Genomic DNA, 17,115 nt, shown 5'->3' on the forward strand with positions numbered 1-17,115 from the left:
AACTCCTAATGCTATCACAGACTTCTATCTCAGGGAGGTAGGGGGGGAGAAAAGGACTTTTCAACTGAGTTTAAAGGCAAGAAATAGAAAAGTCCAGAGACTTTTGTAGCCTGTAACATTTGAAAAGCTCTTGAAATAAACTGTCTTAAGTTCTGGACTTGTAGCAACCTTGGAACAGGGTGATTATGAGCTTTGATGTGGGAGTTTGTGCTGCATGCATAATACTTACAGTGTGTGCGTATGTGTGTGTGTGTGTGTCTATGTCTATGTGTGATATGAGGGAAAAACCTGTCTGAAAGCCAGAGAGACCAAAAGGAGGGATCTTCATGTTCTGTAACTTCTTGTAGCAGCAGAGTCAAACCTGATCTGGTTTTCCTTTTATATTTATTTCCTGCAACAACCCACATTTCTTAATCAATATGCCTTTGTACTTACATTCCTTGAGGCCACTTCCTGCTTCTTCCTTTTTCCACGGTGCCACATTTTTTAAAAAGAAAGTGTTGTTAATGCATTCAAGATCTTTCCTTTGTTGTCACATTGTTGTTACATTGTTGTTACCTTGCTTATTAAACTTTGGTCCTTTCCTCTTGACAGTATATCTCTCCTCCTTAGGATAGATGGTGTCCACTTTGTGCTCTGTCCTTGCTCATCACTGGTTTGGAAACACAGCTCTTGGTGTTTAATTAGCCTCTGTTTGAGATGACCCAAATATCTTAAGGAGAGTCAAAACAATAGAGTGATCAACTTCACATCTTTGTACTTGACAGTTTAGAAGGCAAATGCTACTTTCTGAACAGGAAGCAAATGAACAATGTCTTATGTTCTCTTACAGAGAACCAGAAGGCTAGGGGGAGACCTGTTTCTTATCCCAGCCAAATGTACGACCTTGAGAAAATTACTCCACCTGTCTGAGCCTCAAGGGCTTTATAAGCAAATTAAAGATATTTTTCCTGCTGAAAGGCAGGGGATAGACCTTTGTTTTCCCGAGGTCTTGTCCAAATTTAAGGTTCTTTGAGTATCAGAACATAAGAAACACTATTCACCTGGACCGAGAGATTTTAAACTTTTCCAAGATGAGTGGGTCATAGTTCCCTTGAGTACCTCACAGCATATAGCGTGCTATTAGTAATCTTAACAGCTATCTTTTACTGAACAATGTATCAGCCACTTATCTGCCTGGGGACTCAAACTTGTTGAGCAGTGGTTATTTTGGGGAGAGAGGGAGGAAGTGGGCCATAACGTGGCGCCAGCAGCCCACCCAGGGACTCCAGCTTCTGAGTAAGCGGCCCTCCTGGGTGAGTACTTTCCCCAGTAGCTGGAGGAGAGTGGGAGGTGAAGTCTTGAAGATCTTCATCTCTCCTCCTGCCCCCCCCACCCCCCGAGTCCACACATACATAGTTTCAGGGCAGAGCCAGCCGTGACCTGGAAAACTAAATGTCATCAGAAAAAAAATTAAGTATTCACATTTCCTCTACTGAATGTTCAAAGCTGAGCTGCCGGGCTGGGCGAGGCTGCTTGGGTTACTGGAGGAGAGAAGCATCAGATTATTATCCACACATGAAAGAAAGATGCACATCAGAGGGGGAAACAGAGGTAGAGGAGGACCCCAGGGAGGTCTGGGGGAGCTGCTGCATTCAGGATAGGCCCTGGGGAGCAGCTGCATTTGGGATAGGCCTTGGGGAGAGGGCTGTCTGGGGGGTTTGAGGGTGTTTGCCTGTGTGTTGACCGAGCAATATTCTTCCTTCCAAGCTGCACGCCCCCTGCCTTCATGACATTTACAATTACTCGTTAAGGTGTTGTACATTCAGATTGTTTTCCCTGCTACCTGGTGCTGAGATGGGCTGATAGGCCCGGGTTTAGGTCAGATTGGCAAGAGAAGCTTTTCTCTTCAACCAGAATCAAGCAGCTCTTCAGATAGCCCCAGTTTTCTGGGGATCTTGCTGATGGGAAGGATGATGCCTAGAGATAGGCCAAGAGTTAACAGCAACAAAGACTTGCTGAATGTTGGAAACGCAGGCCCAGCAGGTCTTCTCTAATAAACACGATGCACATCTCTAATGGCGAAGAGTTTACAAAGCACTTTCCCGTCCATCATTCCATCTATATTCCCGTGCTAACCTACTCCACCGAGCCTAATAAACTAGAGTGATCCCCACTTAGTAGAGAGGAAACCAGATCAGTGACCTGCCACTTCCCAGAAGCTAAGAAGAGCAGGGCCTGTACAAGAGTCTGGCTCATCTGACTCAGATTATCCTCATTCTTCTAGGCTCCCCGTATTCCCAGTGTGTTGGCTCCCAGCATCACCCTCTCATTCTACCTCCCTTACCCCTCCCCTCCCCCTGATCATCCTAGACTTGAATATGAGATTTGAGTTTATCAGATCAAGGCACAACAGAAAAAACATCACTGCTAGAAAGCCCAAGAGCCTTTTTGGATTTTGGATATAATTTATTGAGAGACATATAGTCTATTATTAATTATAGGACCTGTACTCAATAGATTGCAGGAGCTATGACTTTCCTAGACATGATAAAATCCAGGAAATGTACCACAAGATAAATACTTCACCCTCCTCCCCCTGCCAGACCTTATGATCAAGCCATCGTGGCAAAGGAACTGGAGATGAGGGATTGGTGAGCTGAATACATAGAACATTATCCTGACATTTCTTCCTACCTATAGCAGACGAAATCCTTCAGAACTGTAAAAGCATATTTGGAACTCCTCAAGCATGTTCAAGGTAAACATTTGGCTCAGGCCTATTTTGTATTTCTATCAGCAACTTAGTAATGTAAAAGGAATGTTCACAGATTGTCCTGATGACATAGCCTGGGAGGGACGGCTAACACACCGTGTGTAGTCAGAGACGTGAGGCACCCATGTCAGGAAGGGCAGCCTCAGTATCTCAATCAGCTTCTGCGTCCAAGTGGACAACCGTACGGCAGCTGCAGCCCTCAGCTCCTGGGCCCACCTGCTTCCAAGGGCTTTCATCTTCTTCTATACCGCAGCCACACTCTGGACCCTGCTGGTACTCAGAACCGCTCCACCTTCTATGCTTCCAGCATCATACTCGCTAAGCCCTGTCTTCCATATTTCTAGCTCTTGCCTTCTGCCTCTCCCGTTATACCAGTTCTGAACTCAAACTCTTCCTGTTTCTATCCACTTCATTTCTACGGAGGCTTCATTACATAGGCCTGGTTGATTAAATCCTTAAATCAGTGGCCATTGGTGAGTGACCAATCTCTAGAGATTGTTCAGTCTCCAAATGCTCTCCCCTCCCAGGAGGTAAGGGGTGGGAGTCAAAGTTCCAACCCTCACATCATATGGTTGTCTCCCCTGGCAAGAGCCCCCCTCCTCAGATGCCCTCTAAAGGTCACCTTATTGGGGCGTCTGGGTGGCTCAGTGGGTTAAGAATCCGACTTGTGATTTTGGCTCAGGTCATGAGATGGAGCCCCATACTGGGATCCAAGCTCAGCAGGGAGTCTGCTTGAGATTCTCTCTCTCCCTCACCCTCTGCCCCTCCCCCCACTCTTCCTCTCTCTCTCTCTGTGTCTCCCTCTCTCTCTGTGAAATAAATCAATAAATCTATAAAAGTCACCTTATTAACACAACAAAAGACACCTTTATAGCTCTCTTCACTTAGGAAATTCCAAGGGTTTTAGAAACTCTGTGCCAGAAACGGGATGAAGACCAAATATTTCTTATTATAAATCACAGTATTACAAAACCTTCTAAAATAAATCTTATCTATCATTAGTTTCCCCATATATTTATCTTCCTACAATTTACTGCCTCAAAAGCCCAAAACCCTTTTCCTCTGTCTTGCCATTTCTCCACAAATTTATTGTCCTTTATCTTTTGCTCTTCACTCAATTGCCATTCTTTGCACTGGTCATATCAGAGAGGTTTTTCCTTCTCTTTTCTCCTGTAGAGGATAAATTCAGGCAGCAGGAATTTTCTTATTTATTATGTATCCCCAGAACCTAGTAAAGTGCCTGGCCCCAAATAGATACTACATAAATATATGGTGATTGAATAAATGTTTGAAACACTATCGTGTAAAGAAGATCAAGTAAACTGAGTGTAATTGAATCGTATTAGCAGGACGGGAACTTAGAATTTATCCAGTCCTGGGGATGTTTGGCCTGGAGAAAAGAAGATTTAGGGAGGATGTAAAAAGTGTCTTCGAATATTTGAAGAGTTGCCTGGTGGAGGGAGGGAGATGCGTTCCCTGGTGCTCCCAAGCACGGAGTCTCAGCAGTGGTTTGGGAAAGGAGCTGGGAGAGAGTGCGTGTAATGTGAAATTAGTTGCAGAGCAAATGACAGAAAATAAAACTCAGCAAATCTTTTCTCTGTTGAGAATAAGTAACAGAGTGAAAAGGAAGGTTTGGTTTGACCAAGTGGAACAACTGAGTCACAGGAAGGCTGATCGTAGCTGACAGTACAGAAGAACTTCTCCATCTTCTAAGGAAAGGGTCACTCTACAGAAGGATGGCTTCCAATGTGGGGTTGTGGGGTCAGACCAGAGGTCCCCTAAGTCTCTTCAACCTCTCAGAGCCCCGTCTTTCTTTTCTGTTCACTCTGCCTCTCCCCTGCTTCTGGTTCTCGCTCCAGAGTCAGTTGGTCCTTAAAGAAACTGACCCGTGTCTCTGGGTCCCTGCACCCTTCCCAAGCTCAGACAAGATGGCCACCGGTAATGGGTTCTGTGGGGTTCCACTCAGCTTTCCCTTCTGGACCACCCGCTGGTAGTGTTGGAGTCTGACGGCTCCCAGCTGAGGCCTTCTCTGGAAGCTGCACTCAGCAGAAGGAAGCTGTCTCAGCCAAGATTCCAACTCTTCCTGGCGTCAGTCTTGATCCGATGATAACTGTACGCTGGAGACAGAAAGGCTCTTTGCCTTCACTGGGGGCATTTCTACAGGGTCTTCCCCATACTAGAGTTCCCAGGGGCTAAGGCCTCTTCTTCACTGGCATCAAAGTCCAAGGCCTCCCTCTGCAGTCCCGCCTCCCTCACCCCTTCTCTTGTGCAGCTCCTCAGGGCACTCCCCAACTCTATCTGTTTCCTACGGCTGCCATAAAAAGTATGGCAAAGGGGGTGGCTTACAACAAGAGAAATTTATTCCCTCACAGTTCTGGAGGGCCCCTGCTCCCTCCTCAGGGCTCTAGGGGAGAATCTTTTCCAAGCCCTTTTCTTAGCTGCTGGTGGTGCCAGCAATCCTTGGCGTTCCTTGTGGCTGCGTCATCCCCAGTCATCCCCATGTCTGCTGTCATCGTCACATGGTGCTCTCCCTGTCTGCGCCCAAATTGCCCTCTTCCTCTGAGGACACCAGCCACCTTAGGTTGAGGACCCACCCTAATCCAGTATGATCTCATCTTAACCAATTACATCTGTGAAGATCCTATTTCCAAATGAGGTCACATGCATAAGTGTGGGGGTTTAGTCTTCAATTTCTCTTTTTGGGGGGCAAAATTCAGCCCCCAACATCAACAAATTACGTGCTTGCAAATCTCTATCTCAGAATCTGTTTTCCAGGGAATCTCGTCTGACACCACCCACGCCTGTTCTCTTGCAGATCTGAATTTCAGAACCCTAGCATTCTCCCTGAGTTTCATCGCTGACCTTTACCTTTCCCCTCTTTTGTGCCCTCCCACCAGGGGCATTCCACTCTTTCCAGGATGTTGAAACCTCCATCCACCACGGCCTGCCTTTTCCCTTTGGTGTACTAGCCAGGTGATAACTGCCCAGTGCAGTGTCTGGGCTGATGGCCCCGCCCACCATGAGTCAGCATCCACCGCCCATGATTTACACACTATGCCCTTCATTGGTGTTGACATGGTCTCTCATACGTATATTTTATATCCACAGATACTTCTGTCTGCTGCAGTGGGATAGAAGAGCCCACACATACACATACTCTTGGGTGAAGGTTAGGGTGGAGAGTGGTAAGGGAAAAAACATTTAAGGGTGGCAACGTGGAGAGGAGAGTAAAAACTATTTTATTTGAAGTCTCAAGTTGTTTTTTTTTTTAAAATCATATAAGCAATTCATCTTTATCAAAGGAAATGTGGAACATTCAGAATAGATAGGAAAATAATTCTACCCCCAAACACAATTATTTTAAACAGTTTATATTTTTTTCCTATTTTTAAATATCTATGTAGCTGAGCACATTAATTTTATATTCTGTTTGTTTTCATTTAGCATTATCTCAAAATTCTTGAGAACTTTAATGACTATATAATCCCCAACAATGGATATGTTGCAATTTTTGTAACCACTCAGCTAGTGTTGAAGACTTAGGTTGTTTCTATTTTTCACTATTAATGACGCTGCTATGAATGTCAATATGCCTACAATTTTTTTCTTCATTCAGAATTTTACTGAGATTGATGCCTGCAAATGTTAAAGGACATGAACTATTTTCCCCAAATAGCATTTTTTCTTATTATCGACTAATACATGATCATAACATTTGGGGGGAAAGTTGACTTTCTTTTTATTCCCAGAAACTGCCACACTCCTTCCTGCCTCAGGGCCTTTGCTTATCTGTGTCCTCCACTGGGCATGCTCTTCTCCCTAATTTTCCAATGGCTGGATCCTTCTAGTCTTCAGACTTAGCTGTCACCACCTTCGAGGGGTCTTCTTTGACGGTTAATGCAGAGGAGACAGCAGTCTACTCTCTATCAAATTATCCTACTTCAAATTTCTTATAATGCTCAATATCTGAATTTGTTCTTACTTAACTTGCCTATTTTTTGTTTTTCCCCAAGGCAGCAGAAATCTAGTCTGTTTTGTTCAACATTACAGCCTCAGGCCCTGGCATAGTGCCTGGCACACGTAGCACGTGGTAGATGTTCCATAAATATGCACAGGATGAGTGAGCTCGGGCTCCACACCCACACGCTGTTCACTCGAGGGTCTTCTTCATCCCTTCTTTCTTGGTGGGATCCAAAGAACTCATTGGTGTCAAAGCTTAAGTCTTACTTCTCCTTCCCCACCTTCTATGAGCTCGCTCTGGCCACACAGAGGCTGACTCACCATGGCTATGGGAGGAAGAGCTCCGGATTTTAAGAATTTCACCTGCTGAGAAAGCAACGGAGAATGTGAGGAATCGTTCAAGGTATTTGATTGCTGCGGGCGTACTGACCTCCTCGACATGCGCGTCAAGATTAATGAAAAGTTGAGCTGCAATTTTTATTTCGGATTGACTAGTTTCTTCCAACAAGGGTTGGAGTTGGTGGGGTCACTAATAAACAGGCTTCCTGGCTCTTGTACAAGCCGGTTCCTCTTTGTGCAACTGCTTTAGTCCCGTGCATTGCCAAGTATCGAATGACTTTTGCTCGAGTTAACTAAATATAAGTTCTGAATTCTGCTATGCTTATCTGTGCTGGACCTGGTCTGTTCAAAGATAAATCCTAAATGAGAGAAAGACTCAATTTTAACTGCTTAATAAATGTTTAAGCAGTATAATGGTATAACATTTACTAAAAATGGCAAATATTGACTAAAGCGAAGGTAAATATTACTTAAGTTGGCAGTAGACGTGGGCAGTCATAAGGACTGAATAAAACAGATGGCAATTATAGGAAGATGAAGGAGTATGTAAGAAATGTAATAAACCTCCAAACCGAGGACCGAAGTCGAGGAATTTTTAAAAATCTCATTTTGGGCGACTGCGTTTCATTCCTGGTTTTCTTTACTGGAAGGAGAACTTCAGGGAGGCTTTCCTGCAATGACGGATTTCCTCTCAAAACCCTCTGATAGTATTAGATATGGTAATTCAGTACGTTCAGTACTTGCGTGTTTATAAAATTAGATGACTTTTGTTATGTGCATTTTTGGGGTCCCTTAATAAAAAACTTACTTCCTTTTTCAAAGTATGTGTTCGAGGAGTTTTGTACAGGGGTTATTTAAAGAAATCCCTCAGCTGAACCACAAGTTGACACAGTAAATTGGAAAGTCAAATGGACTGTTGCTGTCATCAAAGATGAAGGCTTAGTTTGTCTCGAGGTATCATGAATTATGCCCACACTTGGCAGAGCATTGCGAACACAACAAGCATGCAAAAGCACGTGTTTAATGAATAAACACTGTTTATATGCACAGCTGTTCACCCTGGCGTGTGGAATCGTGCCATATTTTAAGATTTTCATGTTTACGAGTCATTGCCGTACCAATCTTTCTCTTCCAAATCCCTTCCTTTAAGTCATACACTGTCCACGGTTCTCCAGCACCCAGGCACGCTTGTCCTCCGTCTCCTTGCTCGTGCTGGGCCCTCTTCCTAGAATCTTCTCCTCTCCACTTACCTTAATCTTATCCATCTTTCAAGATGCTAGGTCAAATTTGAGATCATATGAAACGCTCCTCTGCCTACGGTGACTTACACGATTTCTTCCTACCTTTCTTGCTTTGCATTCCCTTGCTGGTCTCCCGACATTGGTCACGAGATTCACGTACCATTGATGCCGATCCAACTTCCAGTCACCCAGAAGCATCTACAAGAAGTGGCTGTGTGAATTTTCTAGGTTGCCGTATCAAGCTGAGTTGGGGGTGGTGCTGTAAATAGAACTGTATCATCTCGTGGTTCTGGAGGCTAGACATCTGAGACGAAGGTGTCATCAGAGCTGGCTCCTTCTGAGACCTGTGAAGGAGGATCTGGTCTAGACCTCTCTCCTGGCTTCGGGAGGCTCGCTGGGATTCTTTGGTGTTCCTTGGCTTGTGGGTGCCCCAGTCTCTGCTTTTATGCTCACGTTGTGTTCCCTCTGTGTGCACGTCTGTCAGTGGGTCCAAATTTCCCCTTTTTATAAGGACAAAGGCATATCAGAGTAGAGCCCACCCTGATAACATCATTTTAACTTAATTACATCTGTAAAGACCCTATTTCCAAATTAGGTCACATTCTGAGGTCCTAGGGGTTAGGACTTGAAGGTTATCTTCTTTGGGGGGAAACAATTCAACCCATAACAGTGGCCCATGTGAGAAATGGTTCCATCACAAATTTGCATCAGAGCCTTTGCCCTCATGGTTTTTGGTTTGGGGTTCAAGGGTGAATAAACGCTACAGGATTTTCTCTCTATGGCTTCTTAGCACCCATGGCCTGCTAACTGCCCCGACAGTGGTTTCGTATTTCAGCTGCTTTAGAGGATGAAAACTTAGAGCTTTGAGATACCTTCCTGGACGCCTCAAAAGTGATTTTGTGTCTACTCAAATAAAATGAGGACATTACCATTTTAATCTCACTTCTAAAGATTAATCAGTTTCAGTTGATAGGCCGTAGAGTCTAAAAGCTGAAAGTGTGGGGGCAGCTGGGTGGCTCAGTCAGGTAAGCTGCCGACTCTTGATTTCGTCTCAGGTCATGATCCCAGGGTCCTGGGATGGAGCCCCACATTGGGCTCCATGCTCAGTGGGGAATCTGCTTCAGGATTCTCTCTCTTCTTCTCCTTCTGCCCCTCCCCCCACTTGCTTGCTCTCTCTCTCTCAAATAAGTAAATAAGTCTTAAAAAAAAAAAGCTAAAAGTATGGATTCTGGAGTCAGAGAGCCTGGGTTCAAATCCTTGGTCTGCTCTTCCTAGGTGTGCAATTTTGGGCAAATTCCTTGATAGTTCTGTGCCTCAGTATCACCATCTATGCACTGGAGATAGTAATAACCCAATCTCATGAAGTTCTCATGACAGTTAAAAAACCGAGTAGACATAAAGCGCCTGGCAGAGTGCGTGGCTCAGAGGTACCTAGACAGCACTCAATAGATGAACTACTGGTATCGTCACTTCTGTGCACCCCCCGCCCCATGCACAGTGCTGCGTCTACCGAGTTGAAGACACAGTCCCTGTCCTTCAGGGCTTAGGCTGCTGCTCCCTCGTCCCACAGGAGGAACCGAATATTCTAATTTCCTTTGCTGGCACTTAGCTGGTTGGTTCTGTACTTGCTCACGGGCGAGGGCCCGCTGGGAAGAGCTGGGGTGAAAGGTCCCAGCAAAGGGCCTCCACCAGGGCCCTGTCCAGCTTCAGGAGCACCCCGGGAGCTGAGTCATCATCCCCTGCCTGTTGCCAGCCTCCCCTTGCCTGTGGCAGGGCCTCTGCCAGCTGGTCCCCCCACTGGTGCCAGAGAGGACGCATCTGGACAGCACCTGGCACCTCACCCATGGCTGCCCAGCAGGATCGATGCCTAAAAGGATTCTGACTCCAGTTCGAAAGTTAGGGGCCAGAGGGGTGAGGGGGGTAGTCTTCCCACCCTCACAAGCAGTTTTTGGACACCGGCTGGGTGTCCTGCAATGTAACTTACTCCGACAGCATCTACCTGGAGGTAGCGGCAGATCTATCATAGGGTGAGGGCTCAGTCCTGCAAGACTGCTGCCCCTGCTTCAGATGCCAAACAGAAGCCCAGGTTGTCACCTGTGCTCCTGCCTGAGAATTTGATCTTAGGTTCCGGGGCCCCCATCCTTGGGTAGGATTCATTTTCTAGAGTGGTTCACAGAGCTCAGAGAAACATTTTACTTACCAGATTACCAGTTTATCATAAAAGCACACACTCAGGAACAGCCAGATGGAAGAGACGCACAGGGCGAGGTATGTGGGGAGGGGGGGGAGCTTCTAGCCCCTCTCCAGGCACCCCACTGCCCCACACCTCCATGCTCTCTGAACCGTATAATTGATTGATAGTTGATTAAATCATTGGGCTTTGGCAATTGAGTCAAACTCCAGCCCTTCTCCCCTCCCTAGAAAGGAAGGGGGTGATGGGTGGGGACTGAAAGTTCCAACCTTCTAATCACATGTTTGGTTCTCCTGGCAACCAGGCCCCAGCCTTAGGTGTGGTCCGAACATTGCCTCTTTCACGTAACAAAAGACACTTTCTGGCTCTCATCACTTTGGAAATTCCAAGGGTTTTAGGGACCTGATGCCAAACAACGGGGGACAAAGACCAAATCCACACTTCTTATCACTAGTCACAATATTACAGCGCCTGTCTGTGTCCAAGAGTCGGTTTAGGGTTTGAGTGATTACCCTGATTGACCCCTCTTGGTGTCCTTCAGGTAGGCGGAAGCTCCCCAAAGCAGGGTGGGAGCCTCGCCTATTCAGTGGAGTTCTGGAGGTGAGTTCTGCTAGGTGCAGTTGCTGACCTGGGGCAGTGGTTGCTGACAGCTTTGCTAGGAAGAGGTAGCCCAGAGGCCGGGGCTTGGTCCAGAGGTGGCCACAGAGAGGGACGGGCAAGGCAGCTGCGGGTACAGGCACTCAGCCAGGATGTTCACGTGCCTCCTGAAATTCTTCTGTTGAATTCTTCTGTGGGAACCCTAGTCCCAGTGATGGTCTTTGAAGATGGGCTTTTGGGAAGTAATTAGGCCACGAGGGTGGAGCCCTCATGATGGGATTGGTGCCCATATAAGAACTTGTTCTCTCTGTCTTTTCTGTGAGCAAAGAAAAGGTGGCTATCTCTAATCTGGAAGGCAGGTTCTCACCAGACACTAGATCGGCTGGCTCCTTGATCTTGGACCACTACCCTCCAGAATTGTTGAGAAATCAACGTTTGGGGTTAAAGGCACCCGGTCTATGGTATTTCTGTTACAGCAGCCTCAACAGACTGAGACAGAAGGCTTCCCAGAGGAAGTCCTCGAGCTGAGCCTTAAAGAATAATCATTTGACAGGCAGATGGGAGAGCAAACAGAAGCCCAATCTTAGGAGATGGCAAGCACTTCATTATGGGCAAAGGTTAGAGAGAAGAATGGCCAGAGGTGAGGCTAAGCAGGGACCGCAGTATTGGCCTGGTGGGCTTTATGAAGAACTTGGTGATTTGTCTTGTATTACTGGGCCTTAATGAAAAAGTTCTGAAGTGATGAAAAACTTCTATATTTTTGACGGGTCGTGCAGGTTTCTGGGTATTGGATGGATTGATGGGAGGGGAGAGGGGAGTGGGCAGAATAGAGAACCAAAACTGGAGGTAAAGAGATCATTCAGGAGGTGTTTGTAACATCCAGACATGAGCTATTAAGAAGTTGAGCTAAAGTAGTGTCTGTGGCATTGGAGGAGAGGGGATCTACGTAAGAGACATTTACGGTGTCGCCCTGGCAGGTCTTAATGAAAGATTAAATACAGAAGAGGAAAGAAGACTCAAACCACTGCAGATTTCTAGTTTGGAAGACAGGGCGTGTGGCGATGTGTACAACCAGGACAAGGTATATGGGGAAAGAAACTGGTTTCTTGAACAGAAAGGGAGAGAAGAATGGGCAAAGACAGTGGATTCTCTATTGGAGTTCTGACAGTGCCTGTTAGGGGTTCAGTTGTCTTTCCCTGAAATTCATATATTGAAGTCCTAGCCTCCAATACATCAGAATGGGACCTTTTTTGGAAATAGGGTCTTTGCAGATGTAGTCAAGTTAAGATGAGATCACTACGGAGGGCCCTAATCCAATATGCCCGTGTCCTTATACAAAGGGAAAATTTGGACATAGAGCCAGACATGTGCACAAGGAGAACATCATGTGAAGATGAAGGTGGAGATTGGGATGATGCATCTGCAAGCCAGGGAACTGCTAGAAGCTAGGAGAGAGACCTGGAACAGGCCTAGCACCTTCAGAGGGAATGTGGCTCTGTCAACACTTTTGATTTTGGACTTCTGGTGTCCAGAACTGTGGGACAATACATTTGATTGTTCTAAGCCACCCTGGTTTGGTACTTTGTTAGGGCAGCCCTAGCAAACTAATACAGAGACCGATGACCACCCAAATGGAGATGTCTGGGAGTCAGTTGACGTATAGGTGTGGAGTTCAGGAGATGGCATTAGGCCAGTGATGGAGTCATCCCTCCTTACCAGTGTGGTGGACACATGACATTTATATGTGATCATTATCATTTCTTTTTAGAGAGACTTCTCCACTAGTCCATGTGGTCTCAGCAGAACCGACATCTTGGGGCCATCTACTCCAGCTTGCAGGCATGGTCTATCTGTAGCAGGGAAAGAATGCAGCAAACACTCGAAGAGAAACCAAAGCAAGCAGATACAACAAGTGGTCAGAGATAAAATGTCCTGATAGAGTTGGGCCCTGAATTCTAGTCCCTGGGGCCCAAATTCTTGCAGAGCTAGGATTTCTATGAGCTACCCCAGCTGTATCCTTCCCAGCTATTTGAGGCAATTCTTCATCTGCTTCTGAGAGTTTAAGTTGTCACCTGCCTTCAAAAGAGTACAGTTGTTCATCACAATCATGAGAGTGGATAAGGCAGTGCACGTAGAATGAGAAAAGAATCAAAGCAGAACTCTGGGAACCCCAGAGAGGAGGAGGCCAAGAAAGGATGAGGAGAGGTGGGACTACACAGAAGATAAGGGAGAAGAGCAGTGCTTCATGGTTCTAGAAGGGAGTACGAAAAAAGAAAAGGAAGTGTTACATGTAGTAGAATTTGAGTCAAGTAAAGGATAAAAACATAGTCATGGGGTCTGTCCTCTAGAAAGCTGTATTAGTTAACCATTAGTGTATAACAAATCACCCCAAAACTTAGCAGCTTAAAACAATAAACATTTGTTATTTCGTGGTTTCTGAGAGTCAGGAATCCAGAAGCAGCTTAGTTGGGTGGTTCTGGCTCAGAGTCTGTCATGAATTTGAGGTCGTTTGTCAGGCAGGGCTGCGGTCTCTGAAGATTTGACTGGGACTGGAGGGTCAACTTCCAAGATGGCCACTCACATGACTGTTGGTTGGAGGCTTTAGGTCCTCCCTTGTGGGCCTCTCTAAGGGACTGTTCAAGATGTAGTTTTCTCCATAACACGTGATCCAAGAACTGAGGTCTTTTTATAATCTAATCTTGGAAGTGATATAACCAACCGTTTGTGCCATATTCTATTCACTTGAAGCACGTCACTAAGTATAAACCACAGCCAAGAGAAGGGACACTACACTCCACCCCTTTAGGGGAGAAGTATCAAAGAATTTGTGGATATATCTTCAAAACTACTTCAGAACCCTTGGGTGATTTCTGCCAGAGCTTGTCAGGGAAGTGGATAGAGAGAAACTGTGTGGGCTACTGAGAGAGGTGAAGTCAATTCCACCCTTTCTAGAAACTTGGCTATAAAGAAAGAAGTCAAGCTTCATAGTTGAAGGAGGAAGAACTTTTAAACCTATATTATCTGTTAGCACAGGGACTGTGTTTTTATATATTTATAGTCTCCCAAATATTAACAGCTGAATTCAACATGGGTTAAATAGGTTTCGATTGGGGAATGCACTTTCCCACAGAAATGCCTTCCATAGGAAATGGGGCAACTGCACAAAAACCTATTTAACCCACGTTCTATTTACGGTGCTGTGTGGTGCCAGTGCTGTAAGAATCCACTCGCTGTTGCCTGGGCTCTGTCACTAGGTAGGACCTGCTGCCTACCCCTGCAAGGATCTCCAAGGGCACTACTACAGGGGATGCCAGGCACAGAGCCCTTTGCCGACAGACCCGCTTATTGTGTAGACTGCAATGTTATATAGAGTCTGCTAACATCTTTCTGTAAGAAAATGTCCTCTTGGCAATCCAATTGGCCATCAGCTGGAGCACTTCTCCATCTCTGGGGCTCCCAGCGATACTTCCCTGGGCTTGGGTCCTTGGTGGGATTGTGCCTTTGCAATGAGGAAGAGGAATGAAGGCATGATGTGAGAAGAAGGAACGGAGATAAGGGAAGTAGGGCTGACATGAATCAAAAACTTTGTGTACCTGTGACTTGGATTCTCACAATCACCTGGAGAAGTGGCTCTTATTTTACCACGTTTAAAAAGAAAGTAATTGGAGCATGGGTGGCTCAGTCAGTTAAGCCTCTGACTCTTGATCTTGGCTCAGGTCTTGAGCCAAGACTCACCAGGGTCGTGAGGTCAAGTCCACTGTTGGGCTCCACACTGGGTCTGGAGGCTGCTTAAAAAAGTAAGTAAGTAAGTAAGTAAATAAATAAATAAATAAAAATGAAGAAACTGAGGCATGGGTGTAAAATATTGGCCAATTGTAGAGCTACATACCAAAATAATGATAAATTATAATGAAAGTATTAAAGTTCGTGGTGTGAGGAAGCCTGCTCAAAGCAGCTGATTGTGCACATCGTTTCCCAACTCTGTGTTCGGTGACATCATCTTGGTAGCTTGAAATCAGCCATAGTGGGAGTATTTACACCACGGAAATGCACAAATGTTACAGATTCTTTTGTCCCATAGAACCAGCTGCTAAACATTTACCAGCATACTACTGGTTGGTTCAAATGTGAGGCAAAATGTTAACTAAATCGAACTGCTCCTTGAAGAAACGGTGGCAACTCAGTTGGTGGAGAGGGGCAGTGGGGGCGGTGCGGAATTCCAGCAGCCTAAATGAGGCAATGAGATCTAAGTCCCTCAGTGCAACTGCAAGGTGTGTAATTTCCTCTTTTACCTCTGTTTCCTGCCTACTTTCTGCACATGCAGGTCAAGTTGGGTTGTGAGATTTGTAACTTCCTTAGGGTGACATTGAGGAAGTGGACTGTTTGGGGAAGAGGCGGGCGCATCTTCTCTTTGAAGGAGGTAAGGGGGTCGCTTGCTTGGAGATTGAGAGCTGCAGTCTCCATTGGGAAGATCTAAGTGCCATCTTTGTCCTAGGAAGAGACTGGGAATAAGACATTAACAAATTCTTCTTCCCATTTGGGATCTAGACCGACAACGTTTTTATATCCATTTCTCTTACAAAAAAAAAGAAACTCCAGTCTCTCTTCTGCTGGATTCCGGCCCTTGAGAGTTCTGTGGTTTTCTAGAGGGTGGAGAGGTAGATGAGAATTTGTTCAGAGCCCTCTGTGCTCACCAGCCTGTCTGATTGCTCTGGTCTAAGCTGAGGAGCTCAGGGCAGAGAGAAAGGGTTTCAAGACTTGTCTGTTCAGCAGCTCTGCGGGGAGAGCAGGCTGGGTCGAGCTAGGAGGAAGCTGTGGGTTTCCATTACTAATAGTTTTCAGACCTTTTGCTTAAGACTTTACTCTGCTTTTCAAAGACTTTACTGTACTGTTTCTAGTGCAAGTTACTCAAGAGGCTCTTCTTGTATCACTGTCAACACCAGCAACTTGACTCAGAGCCTCCCTTGTTTTCTCTGAGAGTGTGCTTGCCCGTTCTTGTTGCTGCTTCTTCTTTTTCTTCTTCTTCTTCTTCTTTTTTTTTTTTTAAGATTTTATTTATTTGAGAGAGGGAGAGAGGGAGAGAGAACGAGCGGGTGGGGGGAGGGGCAGAAGAAGAGGGAGAAGCGGATTCCCTTGCTGAGCAGGGAACCCGACGTGGGACTTGATCCCAGGACCCTGGGATCAGGACCTGAGCCGAAGGCAGACATTTAATCAACTGGAGCCACCCAGCCGTCCCTCTTTGTTGTTTCTAAATGGGGAATTAGAATATGCTTTCAAACACGAAGATGACCAATTTTGGAAGGGTATACAAGCAACCGACACAATGGACACTTTTGGGGCCATTAAACTAAGGATCTGATATGTTTTATATATTTATACATTTCTGAACTTTTCAATTTCTTTTTTCCCTTTTATTTATTTCCTTGGTTCTTTAGTCATATCAAATACTGCAGTAAGTGTCTGTGGAAGCCACCATCCTGAACAAAAGCTAAGACCTTTCTAATGATTTCCATTTAACCGTATGGTTTCCTCAGTCCCATGTCATCCCCTGGCCACCTCTCCTGTCACGATCACCTTCCGCCTGAATTCATCATTCTCCTGCTTTCTTTCTTACAGCAAATGGATTCCTAAGGATTGAATTTTTTTATTGTGGTTGTCTTAAATTTTATGAAAAGGGAGGAATGTTTACGTAAAAGTTAGGCACGTATGCTTTCCAGTCACCATTTACTAAATTGTTGAGATTCAGCCAAATGTTTGGTTCATTCATTTTGCTTGTTGTCTATTTTGTACATTTTTAGTAACAACTAGTTTAAATCTTTAAAAACTTAATATAATTATCAAAAGGAATATCATGTGTATTAGCAGATTAAAAATAATTTGATATAATCTGTCAGTGGGAAGTAACAGGGTTGCAGCTTCTCTGAATGCACACTGCACAGTCCTTGCAGATCCTGGATTTTCAGTGTCTAGTCTTCATCCCTTAATCTACCCTTTTTCTCTCGTTCTGTTTTCCAATCAAGAAGTCAAGCTTA

Source organism: Ursus arctos, unplaced genomic scaffold (assembly GCF_023065955.2).
Source record: "Ursus arctos isolate Adak ecotype North America unplaced genomic scaffold, UrsArc2.0 scaffold_13, whole genome shotgun sequence".
Lineage (NCBI taxonomy): Eukaryota > Metazoa > Chordata > Mammalia > Carnivora > Ursidae > Ursus > Ursus arctos.